Source organism: Muscardinus avellanarius (genome assembly GCF_963383645.1).
Source record: "Muscardinus avellanarius genome assembly, chromosome: 14".
In the NCBI taxonomy this organism is placed as follows: domain Eukaryota; kingdom Metazoa; phylum Chordata; class Mammalia; order Rodentia; family Gliridae; genus Muscardinus; species Muscardinus avellanarius.
The window spans coordinates 60,430,837-60,449,591 of NC_137800.1; positions in this window are offsets into that span (position 1 = coordinate 60,430,837).

An 18,755-nucleotide genomic window follows, 5' to 3' on the forward strand; every position below is an offset into this window, starting at 1 on the left:
GGTTATTTCAGTCAGGGAAAAAATGAGTAGAAGAGCTGTGGCTCAAAACTCTTAGATTCTTGAAGCTTTGGATGGGTAAACAAGAACTTTCCCACCAAATTTCAGAACAGTAAAATCTGGGAATATGCCTTAAATTATTTCTTAAAATAAATGTGGGGTGCACATGAACTTTTGGGGTACACACGAACTTTTGCATCAAATTTCAGAATAATAAGCCAGGTGGTGGTGCATGCTTGTAATCCCAGTACTTAGGAGGCTGAGACAGGAGGGTCCCAGGTTTGCTGCCATCCTCATCAATTTGTGAGTCTTCTGCAACTTAGACCCTGTTTCAAAATGAAGAATAAAATCAGGCTGGAGTTGTAGATCAGCGGTAGAATGCCCCTGGATTCAATCCCTAGTACTGCAAAAAAATACCTTTTTAATTTTCTTTCAGAATAATAAAACTGGGGCTGCCGGGTATAGTGGTACACACTTGTAATCCCAGCACTTGGGAGGCTAAGACAGGAGGCTCGCAGTTTGTGGACAACCTCAGCTACTTAATTGAGGCCCTTTGCAACTCAGACCCTGTTTCAAAATAAAGAATAAAAAATATGGTATCCCTGGTACTGCAAAAAACAAACAAACAAAAAAACCAAACTGGGGCATATGCCTTAAATTATTTAAAAAATTTTGGGGAAACAAATGAGATTTTGTGTATGTCTGGTACTGGGGGTTGAATAAACTATTTACTTATTGAGGTACTGGGGATGGAACCTAGGGGCATTCTATCTCTGACCTACATGCCCAGCCCTATTTTTTATTTTGAATCAGGGTCTCACTGAGTTGTAGAGGGCTTCACTAACTAGCTGGGGCTGGCTATGAACCCGGATTCTCCTGTCTCAGACCTTAGAAATGGTATACCAGTTTGAGACTAAGAACACGCCATCAAAGACATTTTTAAGCTGGGTGTGGTGGCGTACGCTTGTACCCGGAGGATTGTGGTTCGCTAACAGCCTCAGCTACTTAGTGAGGCCCTCTGCAACTCAGTGAGACCCAGTTTCAAAATAAAGAATAAAAAATAGGGCAGGGGCTGTAGCTCGGAGGTCGAGTGCCCCTGGGTTCCACCCCAGACCTGCAAATAAAATAAAATAAAATAAAATAAAAGACATCTTTTAGATAACGTTCACAGCTATTTAGAGTTACTACAAGAACTATAATGATTCAGAAGTGCACCCTTGGTGTTTTATTCTTCGTAACTGAATGAACAATAACATCTTCCCAAGATTCTGTTTATGTTACTAAGAAATAAGGATCTGGTCTGAACACATGGTGGGTCGGTTAGGCTTTTTAACAAAATCATGGTATGATCTGAGCTAGGTGGTACATGAGCTATAATCCCAGTACTTGGGAGACTGAGACCAGGAGAATTGCAGGTTTGAGGCCAGCCTTGGTGACTTATTTATTTATTTACTTACTTATCTATTTATTGCAGTACTGGGGATGGAACTCAGGGCCATTCTACCTCTGAGGTATACCCCCAGTCCAATTTCTTATTCTTTATTTTGAAACAGGGTCTCACTGAGTTGCAAAGAGCCTCACTAAGTAGATGAGGCTGTCTGCGAACCCGGATCCTCCCATCTTAGCCTCCCAAATGCTGGGATTACAAGCGTGTGCCGCCACACCTGGCTCCTTACAGCCTTGGCAATTTACAAAGACCCTGTTTCTGTTTTTGTTACTGGGGATTGAATGCAGTGGCATTCTACCTCCAAGCTACACCTTCATCCTTTTTTACTTTTTTATTTTGAAACAGGGTCTCTACATTTCTAAGAGTCCCACTAGTAATTTAGCCTCTTACTGCTGAGGCCAACCTTGAACCCAAGATCCTCCTCTCAGCCTTCCAAGTACTGAGATTACAGGCATGTGCCACCATGTTTGATCCTGTTTCAAAATAAAAAAATCAGTTGGAGGTGTAGCTCAGAAATAGGACCACTGCACCCACCCTGTGTCCCGGTTCAAGTCCTAGTAATACATACACACATTCACCGTAAATAAAATAGAACACTTGGCACATGCCACACAGTGACTGTCAACTTTCTTAGGACACTCTTTATTTTGCCTTGTATAATAGTTGTTAGTTTAACACTATGATCTCGAGCTTTATAGTACTAGAAAAATGCTTTGTCATTAAGTAGAAGCATAATACATATTTTATTTTTTGATGGGTACTGGGGATAGAACCCAGGGCCTCTAGCATTCTACTACTGAGCTGCATCCTTAGCCTTTGTTGAGATTTTTAAATTTTAAAAAGCTGGCAAGGAAATTTAAATCCAGGGAATGCAAATTACTTACCCAAGGTAATGTAGACCACATATAGCAGTGCCTAGAAACAGTGACACTTGCCAAACCAAAAAGGAGTCACTTATATCCTAATAAAATGGAGTAGCAGCACCAGAAGAAAGGTCTGTCATGCACAAAAGCCTATGATAAAAAACTATCACAAGGACTCTGAAAAATCCAACTTTGCTCAAAGAATACTAATGCAAGGATGTCTACCGCACATTTGCCTAGTCAACGTTGGACTATTATTGGTAACTTTAGCCAAGGATTATTATTTTAAAATGATTTATGTAATCTTCCTCATTTGCCTTTAAAAACCATTGTCTTTCTTTACCTCCCTGAATATGCCTTTGATCTGTCATGGCAAATATATTCTAGATTGTGGTCTGCTCATTTTCAAAATCATTAAATTTTTAGAGACCCATTTTTTGTTATCTAAGTTTGACAAGCCTATGAAGAGTCCTGATTTTAGATCTGAGCTCTTTCTGCTATACGATTTTCTTCACACCTCAGAGGAATCAGGAGGGAAAAAAATACCTATGTCTATTTTCATTTCCTCTTTGGAAATATGTTATTTTCAGAGTCTTATTTATTTGTGGTGCTGGGGATCAAACCAAGGGTTTCACATACACTAAACAAGCATTCAAGTTGAGCTATATCCCCATACCTGTTTTTAAAGCTTTTTATTTGAAAGCCAGGTGCGGTAGTGCTTGCCTCTGATCTCAGTACTTGAAGGCTGAGACAGGAGTATCACAGGTTCACAGCCAGCATCAGCTACTTAGGTCCTGTTTCAAGATAAAAAATAAAATAAGGCTGGAGTGTAGTTTGGAGGTAGAATGCCCCAGAGTTCAGTCCCCAGTACCACAACAAATATTTTTATTTTGAGACAGGGTCTCTACGTTGCCCAGGCTGGCCTCAAACTCCAAATCCTGCTTCCACCTCCTTCCTGAGTAGCTGGGGTTACAGTCATGTAGCACTATGCTCAGCTTTCTTTAAAAAAAATTTTTTTTTCAGTACTGGGGATGGAACCAAGGGACATTCTATCTCCAAGCTACACCCACAGCTCTATTTTTTTATTCTTTATTTTGAAACGGTCTCACTGAGTTGGAAAGGGCCTCACTAAGTAGCTAAGGCTGGCTTCGAACTTGTGCAGTCCTCCTGTTTTAGCCTCCTAAATGCTGGGATTACAAGCGTGCGCCACCATGCATGGCCTTCTTTAAAATTTTTTATCAGTATTGATTACTACAAATATAGCACATGGGAAGGTGGGTGTGGTGGCGCACGCTTGTAATCCCAGCATTTGGGAGGCTGAGACAGGAGGATCCTGGTTCATGGACAGCTTTAGATACTTAATGAGGCTCTTTGTAACGCAGAGAGACCCTGTTTCAAAATAAAGGATAAAAAATAGGGCTGGGGGTATAGCTCTGAGGTAGAATGCCCCTGGTTTCCATCTCTAGTACCGCAAAAATAAATAAGTAAATAAATAATTAAAATAGGGTTCAGAGGTAGAATATCCCTGGGTTTCATCTCTAGTACCCCCCCCACACACACACACAAACAATAGCATGTGTGTAATTTATTTTTTAATTTTTTGCAGTACTGAGGATGGAACAGGGTCTCAGTGAGTTGCAAAGGGCTCACTAAGTAGTAGCTGAGGCTGTCCGCGAACCTGGATCTGTCTCAGCCTTCCAAATGCTGGGATTAAAAGCGTGTGCCACCATGCTCGGTTTAGCACATGTGTAATTTAAAGTTTATAGTAGCATGCAATTTAAAGTTTGTAGAAGCTGCTTTTTTTAAGTGCTTGCATAGATAAGAACCAGTATTTTTTTTTCATTTATTTATTTATTTATTTTTTGCAGTACTGGGGAGGGAACCCAGGGGCATTCTACTTCAGAACTATTCAGCTACAACCCAGCCCTATTTTCCCAGTCCTATTTTTTTATTCTTTATTTTGAAACAGTGTCTCACTGATTTCCAAAGGACCTTACTAAGTAGCTGAGGTTGTCCAAAAAACATGATCCTCCTTTCTCAGCCTCCCAAATGCTGGGATTATAAGCATGGGCCTCCACGCCCAGCTCAAAACCAGTACTCTTATAGCTTGATTTAATTATCCAACTATATATATGTATACATACGTGTGTGTGTGTGTGTGTGTGTGTGTGTGTAAATGTGTATCAAAACATCACATTGAAGCTGGGCATGGTGGCGCACGCTTGTAATCCCAGCATTTGAGAGGCTGAGACCCAGAGGATCGCGGTTCTTGGACAGCCTCAGCTACTTAGTGAGGCCCTCTGCAACTCAGTGAGACTGGGTTTGACTGGGTTTCAAAATAAAGAATAAAAAATAGGGCAGGAGGTCTAGCTCAGAGGTCGAATGCCCCTAGGTTCCATCCCCAGACCCGCATTAAAAAAAAAAAAAAATCACATTGATTGTTTTCTGTACAACCATTATTTGTCAGTTAAGATTTTTTTTCCCCCCAGTTCTGGGGCCTGAACCCAGGGGTACTCTACTGAGCTAGATTCTCCAGCCCTTTTAATAATAATAATAATAATAATTATTATTATTATTATTATTATTATTATTATTATTATTGGTGGTACTGGGGTTCCTGGAAACCCTTCTACCTCCGGGCTGTACTCCCAGAACTATTTTATATATTTATTTTTAAACAGGGTCTCTTAAGCCAGCAAGGCTGGCTTTGAAGCAGCGTGATCCTCCTGTGTCCGCCTCCCAAGTGCAGGGATTACAAGCGTGCACCACCACGCCCGGCTTTAATTTTTATTTTGAGACAAGATCTTAAAGTATTGTCCAGGCTGGCCTTAAACTTTTAATACTCCTGCTTCAGCCTCCCAAGTCTCTGGGACTTCATGGGTTAGCCATCTGACCTGGCTCAATTAAGAATTTTGAAAACTTAAAAATCTCTTTTATAGTGGTACTGGGAATTGAACTTGAATTTCAGGCGTTTTGGTTAAGTCCTTTGAAAATAGAGCTATACTCCCACCTCCTAAAAGAACTTTGTAAAAGGTAGACAGGTGAAAACCACTTTAATGAAATATTTAATTTAACCAGTTTATCCAGAGTATCACCTCATTGTGTAATATAAAGTTACTATTAAGATTTGGGGGAGTCTGGAGATTGAACCCAGGGGTATTCTACCTCTGAGCTAAAACCCAGTGCTTTATTTTTTATTTTGAGATAAGGTCTCAATACCTTACTGAGTCTGTCCTTGAATCTGTGAGTCTCCTGTCTGAGCCTCCCAACCACTAGAATTACAGGCATGTGCTATCATGCCTGGCTATTTTAGTTAGTTAGCTTATTAATTAATTAATTAATTAATTAATTGTGGTGCTGGGGATTGAACCCAGGAAATTCGACTTCTGAGCTATACCCCCAGCCATATTTTGTATTAATTTGAAACAAGTTCTCACTAAGTTGTGGAGGGCCTCACTAAGTAGCTGAGACTGGCAACGAACTCTGATGCTCCTGTCTCAGCCTCCCAAGTTATTACAAGTGTGCGCTACCATGCCCGGCTATTTGTTTATTTTGAAACAGACTCTTACTAAGTTGCTGAGGGTCTCACTAAACTGCTGAGTCTAGCCTTGAATCTGCAATTCTCTTGTTTCATCCTCCTTAATGAGATTTGGGGAGGGGGGTACTGAGGATTGAACAAGAGCAAGGGCATTCTACCTCTGAGCTACACTGCTAGCTCTATTTTTATTTTACTTTTTTTAAACTGGATTCCACTAAGTTAACAGAGGGCCTCACTGTTTTGTGGGGTTTTTTTGTTTGTTTGTTTGTTTGTTTTTTTTTGTGGCACTGGGGTTCCTAGAAGCCCTTCTACCTCAGGGCTACACTCCCAGACCTTTTTTGTTTTGTTTTGTTTTGATTTGGAAACAGGGTATCTTAAACCAGCCAGACTGGCTTCTAACCATGCACCACCACACCCGGCCTCCTCACTAAGTTTTGGAGGCTGATGTCAAACTGGTGCTCCTCCTATCTCAGTCTCTCAAGTACTGGGAATACAGATGTACGTCACCATACCTGGCTTTAATGAAATTTTTTACATAAAGTTTTTCATACTAAGTCATTGAACTCACACGTATTTTATGTTTATAGCTCATTTCAAGGGCTCCATGGTTGCATATGTTATTGGCTGTGCTGTTGGGCTGCACAGAATCAGTCATAGGACTGTAAAGATGGAGCATTTTATTTTGCTTAGGAACGTTTGGCTCTGAGGTTAGAGTTTGTAGTTGTGGCCATTATTATTATTGTTTTGGTGGGGTTTTTTGCATATCTAGAATTATTTTGAGTTTTTGGAGTTGAATAAACAAGTCTGTCACAAATTCTGTGCCTTTTTGGAAAGATCAATTTTATTTTTTCTAAAACTCTCTTAACCATTTTCAAGTATCAGTTTAATAGTAATGTTTTCTCATTTTAAAAAAGATGGCTTAGTCATTGAGCAAAAACTTTAAAAAAAAAAGGTTCAGTAACCAACTCAATAATATAACAATAAGTGGGTGATTGAGAGCTGGGTGAGGTGGTATACAACTGTAATCCCAATACATGGGGTCTGAGATGGGGTACCACAGGTTTGAAGCCAGCCTCAGTAAGAACCTATTTCCAAATGAAAAATAGGGCTGGGACTGTAGCTTGGAGGTAGAATGCCCCTGGGTTCAATCACTAGAACCACAAAATAGATAAGTATGTAATAATAGATGGATGAGTGGGCAAAAGATTTGGACACTTTACCAGGAAAGATGCCTGGATGTCAAATCAGTACATAAAAAGATACTTTATATCACTATTCATTAAGGAAATGCAAGTTGAGATTATTAGATCCCTCTTTACATTCATTAGTGTCTCTGAAATTAGACTGGTCATATCAAGTGCTAGGAGGTGTAGAGCAGAGGGACTTTACTACATTGCTTGTGGGATTACAAAATAGTACAACCAGTTTAGAACTGTTTGACGTTTTACAAAAAACAAAACATGTATCTGCCTTAGAATTGGTCATTCCATTCCTAGATATTTACTCAGAGAAATGAAAGTATCCATAAAAGACATCTCAAACTAGCACAACCCACATATCCTTCAGTAGATGAATGGATAAACAAATTGTGGTATATTCATATAAGGGAATACTACTCAGCAGTTAAAAAAAAGAGTAAGCTGTTGACACATGCAGCAGTTTCGATGAATGACTCTGAATAATTACACTTTTGGGCATGGTAGCACACACCTATAATCTCAGTACTTGGGAGGTAGAGACAGGAAGATTGCAGGTTCAAAACCAGCGTCAACAACTAGACCCTCTTTCAAAATAAAATAGGGCTGGGGGTGTAGCTCAGAGGTTCAATGCCCCTGTGTTTTGAATGAAAAAAATTTTTTTTTAATTCTTTTAAGAGAAAGGCCAGGAGCTGGGCGTAGTGGCCACATGCTTGTAATTCCAGCTTTCGGGAGGCTAAGACCGGAGGGTCGCAGTTCTCGGACAGCCTCAGCTACTTAGTGAGACCCTCTGTAGCTTAGTGAGACCCTGTTTCAAAATAACAAATAAAAACTAGGCCAGGGGGTGTGGCTCGGAGGTCAAATGCCCCTGGGTTCCATCCCCAGACCTGCAAAAATAAAAAAGGCCAGGCATGATGGTGCATGTCTGTAATCTTAGTATTTGAGATTAAGATGCTGAGAAAGTAGGATTAGTGAGATTCTCAGCAAATTAGCAGATTCCGTTTTAAAATAAAAAGGTCTAGGGATGTAGCTCAGTCTGAGCTCAATCCTAGCACCAACAAATAAATTTGAAAATTAAGCCAGCTGTGGAGGTGCATGCTCATAATTTCAGTTCTTGGGAGGCTGAGACAGGAGGAACTGTAGGTTTGTAGCCAGTTTCAGATACTTAGTGAGGTTCTCGCAACTTTGTAAGACCTTGTTTCAAAATAAAGAATAACAAATAGGGCTGGGAGTATAGCTCAGAGGTAGAATGCCCTGTACCACAAATAATAAATGAGAAAGGCCAGGATGTTGCTTCCAAATATATACATAACACAAATGTAAAAGCACCAGTTTGAAGTAGAGCTAGCAGAGCAGTGTTGAGGCTGGGTCTTGAAGCCCCAGCAAAACAAGTTGCCCTTTCTTAAACTGATGGTGCTGAACATCAAAAGAACCTTTGTCTTTTTTCCCCCAGTTTGAAGAGACTGTCATATTGTGGAGTGAACTCAGTGTTCTATGTTACTTATTACCCAGTGAGGTCAGAATGACCTTAGTTAAGACCCGTACCCTGAAGCCAACCACAGTCGTTCTTCCTAGTGAGTCAAGTCAGCCTCTGTTGTGATGTATCATCGCTCTGTCCTTGAACGACTTTATCCAAGATTGATGCCAGCTGTGTATATACTCAGTTTTTCAGTTCTTCAGGTTTGCTTTAGCAGCTCAAGTGCTGCTCTTTAAAACATACATTTCCCCAGTGAGCAGCAGCATGCTGTTCAAACAGATTTCCTGTACTTTACTACAGGTATACTTGACATCATTCAGCCCAGACACATTTCCTTTGTGTTTAGATGTGCATGTTTACAGCATGTTTGTGTCCCATCAGAAACTGGGCATTTGATGGGTCTTTGTTGTGACAGATGACTCAGAAAAATGAGTATCTTTTCTCTGAAGTATACCTCTTCTTAAAGCAGAGAAATCAATGAGGAGCAGAAGGACCTCTAGACTGAAGAGAGTACTCCTGACCTGAGTGTCACTCCTGCCTCTCTTACTAGCCAAGTTCTGTAACTCATCTCAGTCATTTATACCTTCCAAGGCTCTGTAATTTGCACTGTAAAAATGAAGAGATTGGACTAGAATTCTCAGTGATCAACTAATAATGATGCAGTTTATCATTTTATTTAAAAAGTCTCAGATTTGTAGTTGAGATTAATAGCCATACATTCTCTATTGAGTAATTGTGCTGAGAGCTATACTGATAGTTTGATCTGCATTATCACGTTCTGGCTTTACATCCATGCTGTGGAATTCTTTTATTCCTATTTTACAGATAAGAAAACTAAAGCAGGAAAAGTTATTTTCCTGAAGTCATGGAACTAGAAAGTAATGAAGCTTGGTTTTGAATGTTGCTTGCCTGCTTCTCTGTATGTTTAACCTTCCTACTCTACTGCCTCCTTAACATTCACAATTTTAAGTAAAAACTCGTTTTGGGAAGGAATTTTAAAATACATCTGATGTTGGGCATGGTAGCACATGCCTATAATTCCAGTACTTGAGAGACTCAGACAGGAGGCTCACAGATTTGAGGCCACAGCAATTTAGTGAGGCCTGCAAATTTGTGAGACTCTGTCTCAAAATAAAAAATAAAATGAGGCTGGGTGTAGTTCAGAGGTAGAACCTCTGGGTTCCATCCTAATGTATCTGCTGCCCCACAGAATCCAGGTATAGGTAAATGTTTCCCTAAACTTTTTATTTTTATTTATTTTATTTTTTACAGTTCTAGGGATGGAACACAAAGCCTTTGGTAGGCAAGTGCTCTACCACAGAGCTATACCCCCAGCCCTAGCCTGTTCTTTTTCTTTTTTCCTGTACTGGGGATGGAACCCAGGGGCATTCCCAGCTACACCCCCAGACCTATCTTTTATTCTTTATTTGAAACAGGGTCTCATTGAGTTGCAAAGGACCTCTCTCACTCCCATGTCTTCTGCCCTAAGTAACCACTAATCTTATATATATTTGGTGGTTGCATATAAATAGACTTATATAATACGTAGTCTTTTGTGTCTGGTGTCTTTTTTTTTTTTTTTTTTTTTTTTTTGCGGGTCTGGGAATGGAACCCAGGGGCATTCAACCTCCGAGATCGAGATACACCCTCTGCCTTATTTTTTATTCTTGATTTTTGAAACAGGGTCTCACTAAGTTGTGGAGGACCTCACTAAGTAGCTGAGGCTGTCCATGAACCATGATCCTCCAGTCTCAGCCTCCCGAATGCTGGGATTGCAAGCGTGTGCCACCACCCCTGGCGCATGTCTGGTGTCTGGAAGACACTGGTGTCTGGTGTCTGCAAGACTCATCTATATTGTAGTGTGTCCGGACGTTTTTTTTTTTTTTTTTTTTTTTTTTTTTTTTTTTCAGTATTGGGGATTGAATCTACCTCTGAGGTACACCCCAGTCCTATCAATTATTCTATATTTTGAAACAGGGTCTTGGTGAGTTGTAGAGGGCCTCACTAAGTAGCTGAGGCTGACAACGAACTGTGATCCTCCTGTCTCAGTCTCCCAAGTACTGAGATTATAAGCGTGTGCCACCATGCCTGGCAGAACTTCATTCAATTTTATGACCAAAAAATATTCCATTATATGGATACACTATACTGTTTATCCATTCATGTTTGATGGACATTTTGTTGTTTTTCTTTTTGGGCTATTCTGAATAATACTGCTTTAAGCATTCATGTACATCTTTTTTTGGTATAGTTTTTATTCCCTTTGGGTATATACCTAGGTGTGGAACTGCCAGGTCATGTGGCAACTTTGTTTAGCCATTTTCCCATTATCGTATATCTACTTCTCACTAGTGGCGTATGAGTTGGATTTTTTTTCCCTCCTGGTCCTTAGGATCAAAACCAGAGCCTTGCACATGCTAAGCATGTGCTCTATTGCTTAGCTACACCCCAACTTGTGAGTCAGGTTCTTAATATTGAAATAAAATTTGCACTCCTAACTGCCAATCAACACATTCTCTTGCCCCAAGGGGTCCAAGAGTAAATCTGCTTTTTCTTGACAGCTCTCTAGATTAGATCTACTGAGCATTCTCTCCTATAGAATGACTCTTACCAGTTGGTACAGTCCTAGAATACAGCTTTAGATGCCCTCACAAACATACTTCAGTTTGTCTTTGTTGGATCTTGATACATTTTACTTATGGGTATTTGTGATCAAAGATAGTTGGCTGGCCAGGTGTGGTGGCACACTCTTATAATCCCTGCGTTTGGGAGGCGGAGACAGGAGGATCGCGCAGGTTTGAAGCCAGCCTCAATGGCTTTAAGAAACCCTGTTCCCAAATAAAAATATAAAAATGGGTCTGGAAGTGTAGCCCAGAGTTAGAAGGGTTTCCAGGAACCCAAGTACCACACACACACAAAAGAGATAGTTGGCTGTCTTTCTTAGTTTCTACTTGTTCATTGCTGAGTTAATTGGTGGCAATCCTTAATCATATTGTGGGTACACATTAGAAACCTAATCTCTTAAAAACAAACCTAGTTTTTTTTTTTTTTTTTTTTTTTTTTTTGGCAGTACTGGGGATGGAACCCAAGAGCATTTTACCTCCAAGCTACACCCTCAGCCCTGTTTTTATTTTATTTTGAAACAGGGTTTCACTGAGTTGCAAAGGGCCTACGTAGCTGAGGCTGTCTGCAAACCATGATCCTCCTGTTTCAGCCTCCCAAATGCTGGGATTACAAGCATGCACCATCACACCTGGCTAGATTTGTTTCTTTTGATACATGAATTCAGATCTGTCTGTGGTTTTTCTCTAATCACAAGCAGTTCTTTAGAGCACGCCTGGCATGGGGGGGGTTGTTAATTTTTTTCAAGGTAGTTTGGGAGAGGGGCAGTTACAGTGGCTAAAGAGCCTGAGCTAAGACAAAGGTGCTTGTCCTAATTCCTACACTATCACTTAATAGCTATGTAACCCTGGGAAATTAATCTTTTAAGCTAGTATATTAAGTATTAGTGTTCTCCTACCTGTAGAGGTGCTGATTCGTGTCATCTATGCTGAGGGTCAGGTGATTCAAATTACATCATGGGTGGAGAATCGGTGTAGCCAGTAGTGGCCAAAGGATGGTTCCGGCTAGGCCTTCTGAGGGCCTGGCCTGCTCACACTCCTGCCATTCATTTGTGCAAAAGTTTTACTCTCTTGACTCAGAATTACTAGACAGTCTTATCTTGCTCATGCACTTACACAGTGAGCCATCTGTAAGTGTCAAGTGTTTGTTTTACCTGATTTCTGCAGAGGTCTTTTTCCCCAGTGTGCTCTGCCAATGCAGACATGGCTTTGTTTTGCCTCCTTCTCAGGCTGCATGAGGTTTCTGGGTGAGATCTGCATGTTCTAGCCAGTGTAGGAGATTCAAAACACTTTAGCAAGAGTGAGAGCTGAAAATAGATTTTGCATTAATGTCATTACTTCCTGGAAATCACCTTCAAATGAGTGAAGGGCTTAGAATAGAAATAAAAATAATAGGCATTTTGAGCATTTACAGCTGGGAAAGAGCTTAAAGTGTTGTGAAAAGAACTTTACATGTATTGTCTCACAGTCTTTTAAATTTCTTTTTTATTGAGACAATAATGAAATTTTATTATTGGGACATAATATTTTTATATATACTTTTATTGGTGCACTGTAGTCTCATAATATAGTTCAGAATGATAGGGGCATACATGCATACAGCACTTGATGAGCATCACCTTCCCCCTCCCGTACCCTCCCCTTCCTCATACATGATATAGAGATTGGCATTGGTAATTTCACATAACATCAGTGAAAGCGTTTCCTTCATTAATCCCCCCCCCCAATCTTTCTCTAAACACCCTCCATCATTGCACTAGGGTGAGAAATACTATTTGTATATCTTTACAGGCTTCCTCCCCCCACCCCTCTCTTTTTGTACTGTGCATTGAATTCTGGTGCACAGAGCTCTACCACTTAGCTACACCTTCACCCCCCTTTTTTATATGTATTTATTTGTTTATTTTTTATTTACTTATCTTTGTGGTACTAGGGATTGAACTCAGGGGCATTCTACCTCCAAGCTATATCCTCAGCCCTATTTATATTTTAATTTGGAATAGGGTCTCTAAGTTGGTGAGAGTCTAGGTAAGTTGCTGAGGCTGGCTTGGAACCTGTGATCCTCCCCCAGCCCTTTTTTAATTTTTGGTTTTGAAATAAGGTCTCACTAAGTGGTTGAGGTTGGCCTCAAACCTGCGATCCTCCTGTCTCAGCTCCCAAGTACTGAGATTATAGGCATGTGCTACCAAACTCAGCTGTGTTTTTGTTTGTTTTCCTTTTTTGATCTGGGGATTGAACCCAGGGACATGCTACCTGTAAGCTATACCCCCATATTGCTGAGGCTGGCCTTGAACCTGAGATTACAGTGGACCTGTGCCATCACACCTGGCTTACAATATGTAGTATTTTTTGCCTGTGAATTTTGTGTTTGCTTTTTTTTCTTTTTTTGTATTAGAGATTGAACCCAGGGGTAGTCTACCTCTGAACTCTACACTCCCCTCAGTCTTTTTTTTTTTCCCCCTTTTGAAACAGGTTCTTGCTGAGTTGCTGAGAGTCTTGCTACATTTCTGAGGCTGCCCTCCAACCTTTGATCCTCCTCTCGGCCTCCCAAGTTCGGCGATTCCTGGAATATGCCATCACATCCAGCTATTTAGAAGTCTTTTCTCTCTAGTGTTTGCCCATACCATCCTAAACATGCCTAATCTTGTCTGAAATACCTTTTTCTCTAAAGCCTACTAAAAGTTTGGCACCCAGAACTGAAGACAGTCTTCTTGGTTTCTTCTGATCCTAACAAAATTATATTTACCATTTATTGGGTCTTGTAATATGTGACAAACATTATAGTTAATTTTGTGTGTGTGTGGTACTGGGGATGAAATCCAGGGGTATTCTGCCTCCAAGCTACACCCAGCCCTATATTTTATTCTTTCTTTTTGAAACAGGGTTTCACTGAGTTGCAAAGGGCCTCACTAAGTAGTAGCTGAGGCTGTCTATGAACTACGATCCTCTTGTCTCGGCCTTCCAAATGCTGAGATCACAAGTGTGCACCACCATGCCTGGCTACTTGATATGTTTTTTTAAAAAAATTAATGTATTCTGTGTGGTCTGAGCACTTTTTTTGTTTGTGTGGTACTGGGGATTGACCCCAAAGGCATTCTACTTCCAAGCTACACCCCCGGTCCTATTTTTTATCCTTTATTTTGAAATGGTCTCACTAAGTTACAGAGGGCTTCACTAAGTAGTTGAGGCTGGCCATGAACTTACGATCCTCCTGTCTTAGCCTCCCAAGTACCAGGATTACAAGCGTGCATCACCACACCTGGCTAAGCACATTTATTTATTTATTTATTTATTCACTCATTTATTTTTGTGGGTCTGAGGATGGAACCCAGGGGCATTCAACCTCTGAGCTACACCCCCTGTCCTATTTTTTATTCTTTGAGACAGGGTCTCACTAAGTTGTAGAGGGCCTCTAAGCACCTATTTTTAATAAAACAGCATTTTTTTTTTAACTTTTTGAGTTCAAATGTGACATCTCTGAACATATTCTAGCAGTCTTGGTTTCCTGAATTAGAATGTGTCACAGAGGACTAGCTGAAAAGTATTTGATTCTGCAGTTAGGAGTGATAATAGCTTTTGATACATACCTTATGAATTAGAACTGGTGTGAAGACCTTTGTTTAAATTATATAATCCCAGTTCGTGTGAGGCTGAAATAGGATTGCATGTTCGAGGCTAGCTTTAGCAACTTACTGAGACCGTTTTTTCAAAATAAAAAATAAAAAGGTCTGGTGGTATAGTTCAAAAGTAGACTGCCTGTGGGTTGAATCCTCAGTACCAAACAATGTAATAAACGAGTATACTAAGTTTCCTCTTAATTCTCTCCTCTAAGACAACCTTCATTTACTTGTAAAGAATAATGAAAAGTTAAGATGATGACTGTATATGTGCTTTATTCTTGTACCTAGGCATATTTGTTCACCACTAAATATTCTAACCCTTGACCTAATATCTGGTATATACTGTGTGCCCCATGACTATTAAATTAGTCAGCTAGTCACTTCAAGAACTGGGGACATTTGGAGGCTTAAAGGCCCAGATTTGTCTTTCAGTGAGCCAAGTAGCTTAGTTGGCCTAGAGTTGGGCTCTGTTGTCTTCCTAGGATGAAACCATTTTCCTTCTAGAAAGGCTCAGATTTTGGATCTCTCTAATTTGAGCTTTTGGGGCAACTTTGGTCCAAATGATTCTTAGTGGGTTTGACTAGAATCCAGCTTTGGAACCTTAGAGTATAGTCAATATTCTTTTGAATTGAAGGCTTCCCTATCTCATACTCTTCAGAGGTCAAGATTGCATTTACTTAATTATTTCCTCTCCTCTCCAGAAAGTGTGGTTTGAATGAGTGCTGATGGAGGCAGTTTTCCTGTATTTACAGTCATCAAAATCTGCATTAAGGAACCCATAAGACCCCAAATACCTCTGGCTTTAATTATTTTTCTTCCTACGAATCTCTTAAGATGTTTGGAAACTTGTTTGATAGCCTCTGTTTGCTTGCTGTATCCTCTACTCCTGAGAATTTATGTGAGTATTGGTGTTGGCCTGATAACTTGTTTGGCTAGTTCACTGTTCTCTGGGAGGCTGGCAGTCATAAACAAGGACTCAGGGCTGGACAACAAGGGGAGAGGTCACTACCTCTTCAGGAGGAAAGAGCAACTGGGTCATGGGTTGGCAAACTGTAAAGAGCCAGATAATAAATATACTAGACTTTACAGACTGTGGTCTCTCTTAAATATTCTTTGGTTTTCATCTCTCATTAAAGATACAAAGTTGCTAGCTCATGGGCCTTACAAAACAGACCATAACCAAGTTTGGCTCAGAGATGATAGTTTGCTAACCCCTAAGAAATTAGTTTGTTGTTCCATGTTTTTAATGTTTTGGGGACATGAACCTAGAATAACCTTGAGAATTCTCAATTGACTGTAATCCAAAGAAGGAGCTGTCAAAACTTTGGAATGATGGGTAGAAGAGCCCCAAGTGACAGTTATCTTGGGTGATTCAAGGTAACCTTGGCTGGTGGGACAAAGGGCTCTTGCTGCAATCTTTCCCATGGGAACGCTGTCCAGGAGAACAGACACCAGGGCTGGAAGAGTAGAGCAGAGGTCCCTGGAATTAGGCAGAGACCCTGACAGGTATGCCAAGCACAGTGGTGCCATTCTGCAGCAGCTTGGGGGACATAGAAATCTGGCAAGCATGGTGAGTTTGGCCTGTTTATAAAAGTGAAAGAGTGTGTCTGTACCTTGGATTCTGAGAAGAGCACAAGACCCTGATAGATGAATCCAGATCTGTCTGTCTGTGGTTTTTCTCTTATCAGTTCTCTAGAGCTAGCCTGGCATGAGGGAGTGGTTAGTTTATTCCAGGGTAATTTGGGAGAGAGGCCAGTGCAGTCACTAAAGATCATGGGCTGAGACAAAGGCACTTATTCTAATTCCTGCTCTGCCACTTGCTAGCTGTGTGGCCCTGGGAAATAACATAATCTCCCGAGCCTCAGTGTCCTCCCCATATATGACAATAATAATAACTCCACCACAGGTCTCTGAAAATTGAGGATGGTGTGTGTAAAATCTTAATATGTACTGTCATGTATTAGCATCCCATAAATGTTCGCAACAGCAAGTATAACGTGAAAGTGGATGAAAATGGAAGGTGTGGGGATCCAAAATAGGAAAAAGTATTTGTGACTCAATGCCACTGAAATGTGTTCCTGTGAGCATTTGATCTCTGTGTGAGAATATGTTGGGACAGTACAGGAGAACTGGATTGTGGCTACCTCTCACTTCCTGATTTGGAAAGTGGAAGTAAAAAATTGACAGATTGGAGATAACTAAATGAGGAAACATGTTTGAGATTATAAAGCATTGGAGAGTATTTAAAGTGAAGTAAGTATTTTTTCATTTGTTCAGTTCCTTGAACTTCTGAATGTATTGGGATATAGCCAGAAGATGATTTGGGCAAAGCCAAAATGTTGTGGTAGGGTCTTGGGTTGTAGGTTACTGTTAGAGAATTTGCCTAGCATGTAGGAGGTCCAGAGTTCAAGCCTCGAGTTGGGGGTGTTTTTCCAGGAAGACTTGATAGGATGCTCCCAAGCTCAGGACTTGCCATGGAAACCTGTGATTTGGAATGAGGATTGGTTATACAATTATAATGATTTTGTGAGATATTTGAAATAGTTTAACTTTATTTTGTAGTACTAGGGATTGAACCCAGGAGCATTCTGCCTCTGAGCTATACCCCCAGCCTTTTTTATTTTGAAATAGTTCCTGAGGCTGTCCTCAAACCTGCAATCCTCCTGTCTTATCCTCTCTTGTACTGGGAAAATAGTTGAATTTTAAAATGAGTGGCCTGGGAGGGGAGGGGTTTAGTCTTTAGCCTCCTAAATGCTGGAATTACAAGTGTGCACCACCATGCCCAGCTTCTTGGTACATTTTTAAAATTGAAAATTGTACTTGCAAAGAATGCAGGAGTTCCATGAGTGCTAATGGGATACTCTTCTAAGGTATGGTAGGCTAAAACAAAAAATGTCATTGAAGAACAGTGTACATTGTGTGCCATTGGTATTGTTGCCAGGCCCCAAAGGAAGGGGGAGGAGGGGCAAGTATGAATTTCTTGTCATACTTGACTCTGTTGGGCAGAGTATGAAGCTGGTAATACTGTCATGTCTGTGGAGAAAAATTCTGGGTAACTGAGACAGGTTGGAGGGAGATTTACATTTCATAGTTTACCCTTTTTATCTTTTAAAATATGTCTTATAGATAGACATATTCTATTCAAACAGGTTGAGTGACCACAGTTTCTATCTTTGGAGTTGAAAACTATATGGGACATCTATGTGTTCCCCCACATTTGTGTCTGCCATTCTGCCATCTGTGGCCCTGCCTGGTTTTTTTGTCCTTGATGGACAGAGAAGTTGGCACTGGCTATAGGCTCACCATAAAACAGCCCCACCCCCTCCACGTACATTGACGTCTCTTCTTGTGGCTAACATTTCTGTTTCTATCCCAGCTCTGGCAGCATGTGAACAACTTTTTGCCAAGAACTCAGGTCACCGCTGAGAAGGGGGCCTTCTGGGAGAAGAATATTAAGAGGACACCAATGCCAGGCACATCTAGAATTACATTCACAGCAGGCAGCATGAGGCGTTCAGTGCCAGCATCCGTGTCCTACCAGAGAAGTTTGAAGCTCTCCAGGTAGGAGGGTCCTGGGGGCAGCAAGCGCCAGGAGCCTCTGCAGAGGGAGAATGGGGCCATATATGAATTCTCTACAATGAACTGGATTTTTAGCTGAAGGAATTTTTAAGTAAAACAATTATTTAATTTCCACATATTCGTTCAAGAACCTTTTGTGTGAAGTGCCAGCAGTCACCTCCCTCCGCAGGAGCTATCAGGGTTTCTTTGGCACCGTGGTGAACTCTTCTTGGTACTTCTGGCAATACACTTCTGCAGGAAACATTAATCCACTGAATGCTGTGGGACAGGAAAAGAAGTAAGACCTCTGGAAGCAGCGCAGGAGAGCTCAGTCGCACCAAAGCCCAGCCTGGCCTCACTGAAAACTTATCCTGCCACCCTCACCGAAGAGCCCATCTCATCTGGGGCTGGCATTTTCGGGCTGCTTCCCATGGCCCT